Source organism: Oratosquilla oratoria, chromosome 20 (genome assembly GCF_046742065.1).
Source record: "Oratosquilla oratoria isolate Oo_2021 chromosome 20, ASM4674206v1, whole genome shotgun sequence".
Taxonomy (NCBI): Eukaryota; Metazoa; Arthropoda; class Malacostraca; order Stomatopoda; family Squillidae; genus Oratosquilla; species Oratosquilla oratoria.
Window position 1 is genome coordinate 19668508 of NC_134796.1, and position 10000 is coordinate 19678507.

Consider the following 10000-nt stretch of genomic DNA (forward strand, 5'->3'; position numbering starts at 1 on the left):
GGTTTTAGGACAGGTAGGGGTTGTGTAGATAAGATTTTTTGTGGTAAGACAGATGTGAGAAAGCTATAGGAAAAGGTAAGGATGTTTTTTTTTGGGCTTTTATGGATTTGGAAAAGGTTTACGACAGGGTAGACAGGAAGGCACTGTGGGAGGTATTGCAGATATATGGGATAGGAGGAAAGCTGTTTAGAGCAGTCAAGATTTTTTACGTAGAAGAGCTTGTGTTGGGATGAGAAATGGAGAGAGTGAGTGGTTTGAGGTAAAGGTGGAACTTCGTCAGGGATGTGTTATGTTACCCTGGCTGTTCAATCTATACATGGATGAGGTGGTGCGAGAGGTGAATGCAAGGGTAGTGTATCAGGGGTTGGAGATGGTTAAAGAAAATGGAGAAAGGTGGGAAATAAGCCAGTTGTTTTTTGCTGGCGACACTGCGCCTGTAGCAGGATCAGAGGAGGGATTGAGGAAGTTAGTGACAGAGTTTGAGAGGGTGTGTGAAAAAAAAGAAGCTGAAGATAAATGCGGGCAAAAGTAAGGTGTAAGAGGCTGGTAGATTGAGGTAGACAAGTAGGTAGATAGAGGGGTAGGTGGCGAGGAGTTCATTTTACGACTTACATGTTTTGAAAACAATGGCCGCCAAGGATTTGCAGAATTGCATATTCTCTCTCACAGTCCAATGTTTGTAAATACAAGCTAGGGTATCAATACAGGTGATGCTGCAAAATGTAAACGCTATGCCACTTTCGCTTCGTGACAAAAGGGCTTGCGCAAGTAGTATTGAGACAGTATAACAGCCTCTCTGATTGGAGAAAAGGGTGGAGGAGGAAATTATTGGTGCACGGAGGTAAAATCACGCCCTTAAAGGGTGGCACTTATTTGTAACGTTCAAAGTTATTGAATGAATTAAATGGTGATGTCGAAGCAGACTTGGCTTGGTGAGTGTACAAGGATCCCAGGAGGATTCCTATATTGTAATTACTACAAACCAGTCGTAAAAGTGTAATATCATTCGGAAGAAAGAAAATTACGTTTAATTCACCCCATATTGATTCCTAAATACTTGACTAAGAAGGACGAAAGAGGCATGGGGCCTACAGATGAGTGACATACAACAGCGATTATAAAAGAGAAAGTGAAGAAAGTTGTAGTGAATGAAGAATTACTATATCACAGAATGGAACTGAAAGTGTTGGTAGCAGCAGAACTAACATAAGGTGGTGAGATGTACAAGGGGAGAGAGTGGCAGCAGACTAGAAGTGAGTATTAAGGGGGAAAGACTGGAGGAAGTGGATAGTTTTATATTCTTGGGTGCGAATGTGGCAGGAAAGGGAGGAGTGGGAATGAAGTGAATGCAGAGAATGTAGAGAAGCGAGTAAATGCATTGGAGAATTAAAAAGTGTAACGAGATATAGGCATTTGGGAATGGATGCTATGAGGAGGTTACATGAAGGAGTGATTGTGCCGACAGCAATGTACGGGGCAGAAACATGGAACATAAGAGAGGAAGAGAGGAGGTTCAATGTGAGATGAAATGTCTGAGAAGTATGATAGGGGTTACTGGGATAGATAGAGTGAGAAATAAGGAGGTAAGGAGGAGAACAGGGGTGGAAAGGGAGTTGGGAGATAGGGTTGAAGAAAGAGTATTGGGATGGTTTGGACACATGGAAAGAATGAGTGAAGAAAGATTAGTAAAAGAGGTGTGGAAGGCAGAGGTGGAAGTAGTGAATATGAGGGGGCGTCCTAGGATGAGATGGATGGATGGATGGGGGTAAAAGGGGCTTTGGGGAAGAGGGAAATGTCTGTTGAGGAAGGACAGGAGAGGACAGGAGAGAAGGGTGAATGGAGAAGGGTTGTATATGGATGATGCTGTGATGCATTAGGGGGTGGGGGATGGAGGGTGAGGGAGTATGCATGAGAAATAAATTGACGCAGTCCAAAGGGATTTCTCCCCGTCTTCTCCTTTTCTGCATGAGGGGACGGAGAGGGAGGATCGCCGAATAATGAAGCGGCCTTGCTGTGGATGTGCTGTGTCTTGCGACACTGCTTCTGACCCAAGGCAGTGGACAGGATGCAGAGATGACCCGTCATCCAGAGGTGCCAAGATGAGAGGGAGGGAAGAGGATGGAGGGGAGTGGAGTATGTAGGGGATGGAATGGGTGGGAGTGGTTTCTATGCCTTTTTCTTTTTGGCTACCTCCTGTGTAAGGGGGAAAAATCCATTGGTATATGTATGTATGTATGTATGTACTTTTTCTCCAATACCTTTCATCCACATTTCCTTCTCGGTGGGAGACGCCAAAACCAGAATCCCACTATCTTCTTTCATTTAATAGGTCATTTGAAAACTGAATGAGGCAACTAAGCTTTAGTCATTTAGATTTATGACGTCATAAGTTTGATTGCTGGGATGGGGGCAGTGGAAAAACTGTCCTTTTGGACGTCCCTAAGCTGAAGAGAATAGTTGGATTTTAAATGATTTCCTCCGGCTAAAGCCAGACTATTTTATTTTCTTGTTGGATGTTTCCGTGTTAGTGTGAAAAGAAAAATTTCCTCCTTGGACTTTTTCATGGGCCCAATCTTTCCATAGCCCCGATCACTCATGACCTCATTCCCGTCTAAAATATAAATGAGGATCGGGAACATAAGTCTTATTTCGTGGTGCCATCATCTGGGAGGTCTTTCGCATGTTCTTCTCTGGCAAGCGCCCATGCACGTTGATCTCGTCTCTACTGGCGTGGTTGTCAGCTTACATCATCATTCTACGGCTGCCATGCCTTGCGCTCCTTAGCCACCCCCACCCCCCGACCCTGCCCTCATTATACGTTATTTAAATGCCGCTCTAGAGGATGCCCCCTCCCGTGTTTTTTTTTTTTTTTGAGAGAGAGAGGGGAGAGAGTGAATGGGGGGAAGGGGCGCAAGTAGGATCAGGTGGGGGGCAAGCTGGGGGCATATGAGAGGTATTGGAAAAAACAAGGATGGTGGGTGTCAACGGGGCAGTAGAGTGTGAACGGGGGAGGAAGTGAGAGAAGCAATAACCAAAGAATGGGAGAGAAGGGAGTAGAGGGATATATTGGGGAGGGCATGGGAAAACGGGTAATGGAGGCCAACGTCCAAGTGGATACGGCACCCCGGTGAGGTGAGGAGAGGTGAGGCGAGGTGAGGAGGGGACTGGAGGGAAATGGAAGAGAAGGGGGGGGGGCTGGAGTAGACGGTAGAGGAATAGAGGGAGCTTATCATTACTGGTTGATTTGATTTATGAAATTTTTGGCTTGAAGGCTAAGCGCCGGAGCCGGTCGTTACTTGTTGACATCGCCAACCGTACGATTATTCGGGTGTAGCCTGAGGATGAGTATTAGATTTGGAAAGACAGACAGACAGACAGACAGACGAACGGACAGACGGGCGGAGAAACATATACACAGAACGAACATGCAGTTTTATGTTCATTGCCAATTCATTTATTAATCAATTCATTTATTGTTGTAATCAAGGGAAAGATCAGACAATTACATGTCATGAACAAGATTCATCCTAACCCTTTAACTCCTACAGAGATTCTTAGGATGATTTTTATTTTATTTTTTCTTAATTCTACTTTTGGCGACAATTTACTACAAATGAACTCGCAATCTAATAAGTCGTATTTCAATTACTGGACCAAATGAAATACTGACGCGAGGAACTTGCTCCCCACATCTGTCGCTGTGGTGAGATCGGCATCGATCTCCCCTCGTGAACATATTGCTTCTCGTCTGATCCGGCTGCTGCTACTCAACAGCATTACCCAATCTCGTTTTTCTTTTGATTTGATTACAGATTAGGATTTTTAAGTGTACTTAGTCAATATTCATTGTTGAACAAAAATTATCCAACCCTTACATTAATAATGATAAATGGCGAGATGCATACATTAACATACGAGAAAAAAGCAAGAATAAAAATATATGCAATTCAACTGGATTAAAAAAGAATTTGGCGCCACAGATGCCAACAAAAAATAACGATCAATGAATTGATCGTTATTTTATTTTTGTCAGGCATTGTAACATTTTTTATCAAAAGGTCAATGAATAGGGCAAATAATCATGATAACGTCCAACATTAACTCAGGTGAGGTCCGGAGAGTGCAAAAGTTAATGAGCCACGGTCAATACGTCCACGGGAAACGAATAGTTGTAATCGAGACGAATAAAATCATCTGACGACAGCCAGCCATACAAAAAGGAAAAGGGTCACCCGGTATGGAAGAAGTGAATAAGAGCTGGTTTGCCAACAGAATGGTTAACGAATGGAATAGACCTCGTAACTATATGAGAGCTGCAACTATTGGTTGTTTAAAGATTAGCTAACTATGGATAAGCATAACAGGTGGGAAGGAACATGGAACTCCCTAGTGTAGGCCTTGTGTTCTTTTGCGGTCTTTTGCGGTCTTTTCCATTCTTATGTTCTTAATGCTCTTTAGGGAAGTGTAGTTGTATCTGGTCATTTCACTACATGGCCAGTTCGCTGCCAACCATTTCTCTACTTTGCTTAGGTCGTTTCGCTACATTTCGCAACACTTTTTTCGCATTTGTGATCCGAATATGATGAAAAATACGATGTATGCAGGTTTATAAAGTAACTTTGTTTTTGTAAACGACAGAAGAAGAATTTGCCTACCGAGGAGATTTGGCGGTAGATAAAATAGTTGGGGCACATCAAGAATTGTCACCCCAGAACGGCCACATGAAGAATCATCACCCCATGAGATCCCACCTGAAGAACTGTCACCCCATACGCCGAATATCAATAGTGGAATAAGGATTAGGTTAGGTTAGATTAGGTTACGTTAAGTTACGTCGGGTTACGTCAGGTAGATTATCCGATAGATAATTATAAAGCAGTGACTTACGCACATTATCAAAGCTGGGCTCGTTCCTAGGGGCGTTCCGCTTTAGTTTGGCCGCGGTTAGTGCTCCCAAACTAAAGCAATATAGGTACCAGTATAGTATGTGGCCTACCTTTTGGATGTGGCCTACGAAATTTTTCTTTGGTATAGTATGTGGCCTACCGGATCAATTTATTTTCTTTGCAATAAAAGGTACTTTAACCCCGTTTGAAGTGTAGACTATTCATTTTCATTTCTGAGTTAATTTGTACTGACCTGCGAAACCTAACCCTCAACTGGGCTACATGTATACTGTAGGCCCTAAACTGAGCGAATATGAGCTAGACGCTGCTTGTAACAAAAAGATTGGCAACTAGCATTCTGAGCATTCTACGACCATTTCCTAGCTTTGTTGGTACTGGGTTTCGTACTTTACAATAACAACAAGTTCGTTTCAAATAAGAGAAAGAAAAGTTGATTAAAAATTAAGAATTATTCATCACAGTTTTAACTATTTTAGGTCCTCCCAAATTCTAACTGAATTTAAAGATTAGAAACATTTCATTTTAGAATGCCCGTCCATTTCACCCACATGACATATATAATAGAATGTCATGTGCGTGGAACGAACGAGTATTCTAATAGTAATGTGATAAGTCACTGTTTTACAGTATAATTATCTGCTGGATAATTTGCCTGACGGTTGTATAAAACAAGGCCCGATAAAAACAATTCTATCTATCGCCAAATCGCCTACAAAGTTACTTTAACAACTTGCACACATCATATTTGGATCCCAAATGCGAAATTTAAAAAATGTAGCGAAACGACAGATTGCATAAAACAAGGCCTAATAAAAACTTTTATCTATCGCCAAATCGCCTCTTTACGCAAATTCTTCTTCTGTCGTCTACAAAGTTACTTTAAAAACCTGCATACATCGTATTTTTTTATCATATTCGGGTCACAAATACGAGAAAAAGAACAGTGTAGCGAAAAGTTCGAACAATGTAGTGAAACGACCAAACAATGTAGTGAAATGGTTGGCAGCGAACTGGCCATGTAGCGAAACGCCCCGCACACGGCGGCGGTGATATTGGGACCCAAATTATAGTTTGGATCCGGTAAGGTACAGCGCGGTGAGGTATTCAAATATGCCGGTTACTACGTGGGGACTCGAGTTCTATCACCAACAGGTACTGGTGACTCCTACTTGTTCTATGGGTCTTAGTACACATGGCAAAAATGAACGTATTTATCCATAGGTTTGACAGCTTCTTAGATAACTTTCCGTAAAGTTAAAAGTTGTCAAGTGTCCGTTTTTCGCGTCATCACATTCTCATTTACAGTACTGTACTAACCCACGTAATGGTAACCATCGTACAAGTTGTTATTATTGTCGTTATTTTTATGGCTGTTATTGATGTTATTGGTGTTATTTACTGTTATTGTTATCATTATCATTACAATTATTATTCTTGCAAAGACAAAAAAAAAGAAAATTTTCTTATCTATATGATACGAGCCACCGGCTGCGCCGGTCCCTGCTTCGTAGGGATGGGGGAGATCAGCCTTTTTTTTTTCGAAATTTGGGAGTGAAGTATCATTCCCACGGGCTTTGTTTGAGCCCGTGCGGTGATGTTTATGTAAGACACACCTTAAGGAGAGGAGGTGGAATAGTGTAGCTAGTCAGAGGGTGATAGGGGCAGCCTTCGGTCCTTATTCAGTATTTACAAAATGAGGGGCAAACAAAAAAATTCTCTCCTTTTTTCATCATAACCAATGGGGGGGCAAAATATTTTTTATCGATCTATTGACAAAATAGAATTTGCTCATTTTAGAATTTTTTTATTTTTATGTATATACTAAGACATTGTAGGTTGATGTATGTAGATGCATTATTAGACTTACCTTACTTATAATGTAGTTTCCTCCTGTGGAATTGGTCACCTGCTTCACCGTAATAGTTTCAAGGTTGGTCAAAGCGTTAGGTAACTTAGTTCAAACACTTTCAACCGGCGAACTTTTACTGTATATGTTTCTGTTTAACCCATTCAACTCCGATGACAAGATGTCTTGTCATTTGGTCAAATAAAACAAAAAATCATAAAACACCAAAATGTTTGATCAAACACCAGAAAAATATGACGTCAGTCCTCGCTTCGCTGCGAGCGAAGCGAGGACTGACGTCATATTTTTCTGGTGTTTGATCAAACATTTTGGTGTTTTATGATTTTTTGTTTTATTTGACCAAATGACAAGACATCTTGTCATCGGAGTTGAATGGGTTAATTCCCATACTGCTCGTGCGCTATTGTTCACTGTCAAGCTTAAAATCTAACAACCACTTGGGCAACTACACTTAGCACTTAGATGGTTAGTGTTGGGTAACTTAGTTCGTATACAATGAATTTTCTTTCTAGTTTGAAAATTCCTTGAGACAGTTAAATAGCAGCATTTAACACTGTTGGTAAGGTCAAGTCCATCCAGGCTAAATTCAGTTATCGTCCAATATTTCTGGAGTAAGCACTCATAATGGAGGTTATGACCTTGAGTCCACAGCAACTACACTCACCTCATTCTTCTAAGTCGAGTCGATATGAAAATTCTCGTTCGCGCGGTCGTCCTACCAATCCGCCTACGCTGATTGGCTACCGTTTCTTTGCAGTGACTGGTCGAGGATATCGTTACAGGATTTTTCTTAAGGGCCATTGAATACAGGAAATTCAATTCATAAATGAAACATTCTTAATGCAATAGTTGATTTGTTTAATTTACGGATGATATAAGTAACCTCCCTTATAAGGGGGAAACCCTTTGGTATATGAATGTATGTATAAGTAATCGAATGCCGAAGCAGTTCACGACTCGCAGTTTTGTTTTGAAAATAATGACGTAATCAACATAATTACCAGTGTGGCAATATTTCCATTAATGTCTTAGAAAACCTGTTTACCCTTTGCTCTCGTAAAACTTTTCAAGACGATAAAATCAAATAAGTAAATTATACCATTCATAAGCCACAGCTTCTGTCACCTTGAGAGCTGCTACCCGTTGTGACCGTGTTACGGTTCAAAGCTGAACAAGCAAGTTTCATAATCCCCTCAAGCAGACTCTTTCCTTGTACGACGCATGCGCACTGCGCACATGCGTCACATGCGCCTATGCCTGAAGCTCAGATTTTTTTTTCGAAAAGATGTATGTGGGTGTTATCATCATCACGATATTATTATAAAATGTATGATATCGACTTACACACTGATAAGGGTTTGCAGCCATGCGATCTTATCTAACTGAAGGAAGCCTCACAGGCTTACAGTCATTCTGAGCGGCTGGCTCCCAATCTGCATATTTTGTAAATGAGGGTTGCTTACCTTCCTGCTTAACCACAACATGCTGTATTCGGGTTACCGTTCGAGAAGTTGGGATTTGGGTTGGGAAGGCCGTGGTAGAACCATCCGTAACTTTGAATACAATGATAGACTCCTACAAATGCATTCACGTCAAAGGACGATCCTAACCAGAAGTATTTATTGTTGGCAAGCTTTTCTTAACCTTTTCCGACCTTAGCATCCCTGCAGTCAGGTTTAGGTAGTCTAGCACCCCCTAACTCTAGTTAATATCTGGTATCTACTAGAAGGACATAGAAAAGTAAAGTGAAGTATTGTCATATATTCAACATCTCCTAAAAATGTTTCAGCACCCCAGGCTAAGAAACGTTTATCTAAGTTGATGTTGCCCTGATGTAGTAGTCAGAGGCTGACAACTCCTTTGTATTAGTGACCTCTGTTGTACTTCATATCATAGGAACAAACGAAAACACAATGCAATGCAACACGTGCCCTTCATTCCTGCCTGTTGGGATGGTACGAGAACATTCAATACGGTTGTGGCTTTTGCTGATCTGAAGAAGTAGGGTTCACTCTACTGGTATTCTAGTAAATTGAAATGAATTCTTACTAAACTAAGACGGTTGCATGACGCTGTACACTGAAGGAATGATATATTCATCCTAAATATGTATAAAAAGTAGTGCATGGTCAATAGAAATATAGTTCGTACCCACCTCTCCCGCGCTCGCTCAGTTCACTTGTTTTATTTTAGGTGACACCAACTCACAGGTCTGATTTCAGATCACGGCCCACATGGTTTAGTTCATGAATGAGAGCGTCATAGAGTGGATTTTTATATATTTTTAATGCCATGATATTCTAGGTACAGTTTTTAATGAAACTTCTTTGTGAATGATCAGCTATTGTCAGTAATGTGCAGACATTGCAAGGGGCAGGTGCTTTGGGCTGGAAATTGGGCACTTCACTCTTTTGTATTATTCATATCTGACAACTATCCGGTAGGGTGCAACACCATTTTCCACATTATAATTTCTGAATGGTAAGAAAATGGAAAAAGCCTGTGAGATATAATTTTTCATTCATTTATATATATCTTTGTGAAGGGCACTTTTGGGGCACAGGGCAAAGGGGCAGGTGCTCGGGCAACCCCCCCCCCCCTGCATGGGCCTGGCTATTGTCCAATTAGAGGACATACGCTTTCAAAAATTTCCATATGGACGCGCGAGGTTGAGGCTATGAGGAGGCTTGATCTTGGATCATGCGCTGGCCTTATGACCACTACTGCCTTTCGGGTGAGTCACGTTCATCTAATCTGATCTCTATTGGTGAAGTTGTTGGCCTGAAACATATCACAAGTGTATACAAAGCCTTCAGGCTTTGAGCGGGGCGCAAAGTCAGGCCTCCATAGCAAAAGGCCGAGATGCTAACCACTAGACCAACAATACACGCATTTCTTTACAAAAATTAAGCATGTCATTACCCATGTGTCATTTCAGATAGTCCTCATGTTCCAGTATCTTACAGAATATTGCTAAAAATTCTATTTTTCATCGTGTGTCGGCGTATCATTCTTTTTATCCTATTTCCATCGTGATACACGATAGCGGTACTGAAACGAAGCTAAATAAATTTTACATTTCAACGAGGTCACCTTTTTTTCCATTCAGCTTTTGTTCTCTCCAACAGGAAGTGGCCATTGGTGATTTACCTGTATGTCATGGTCCTGCAAGTCAGAGAGAATCATAGGATTCATATCCCTACTCGTATTCAAAGTCCATCGACAC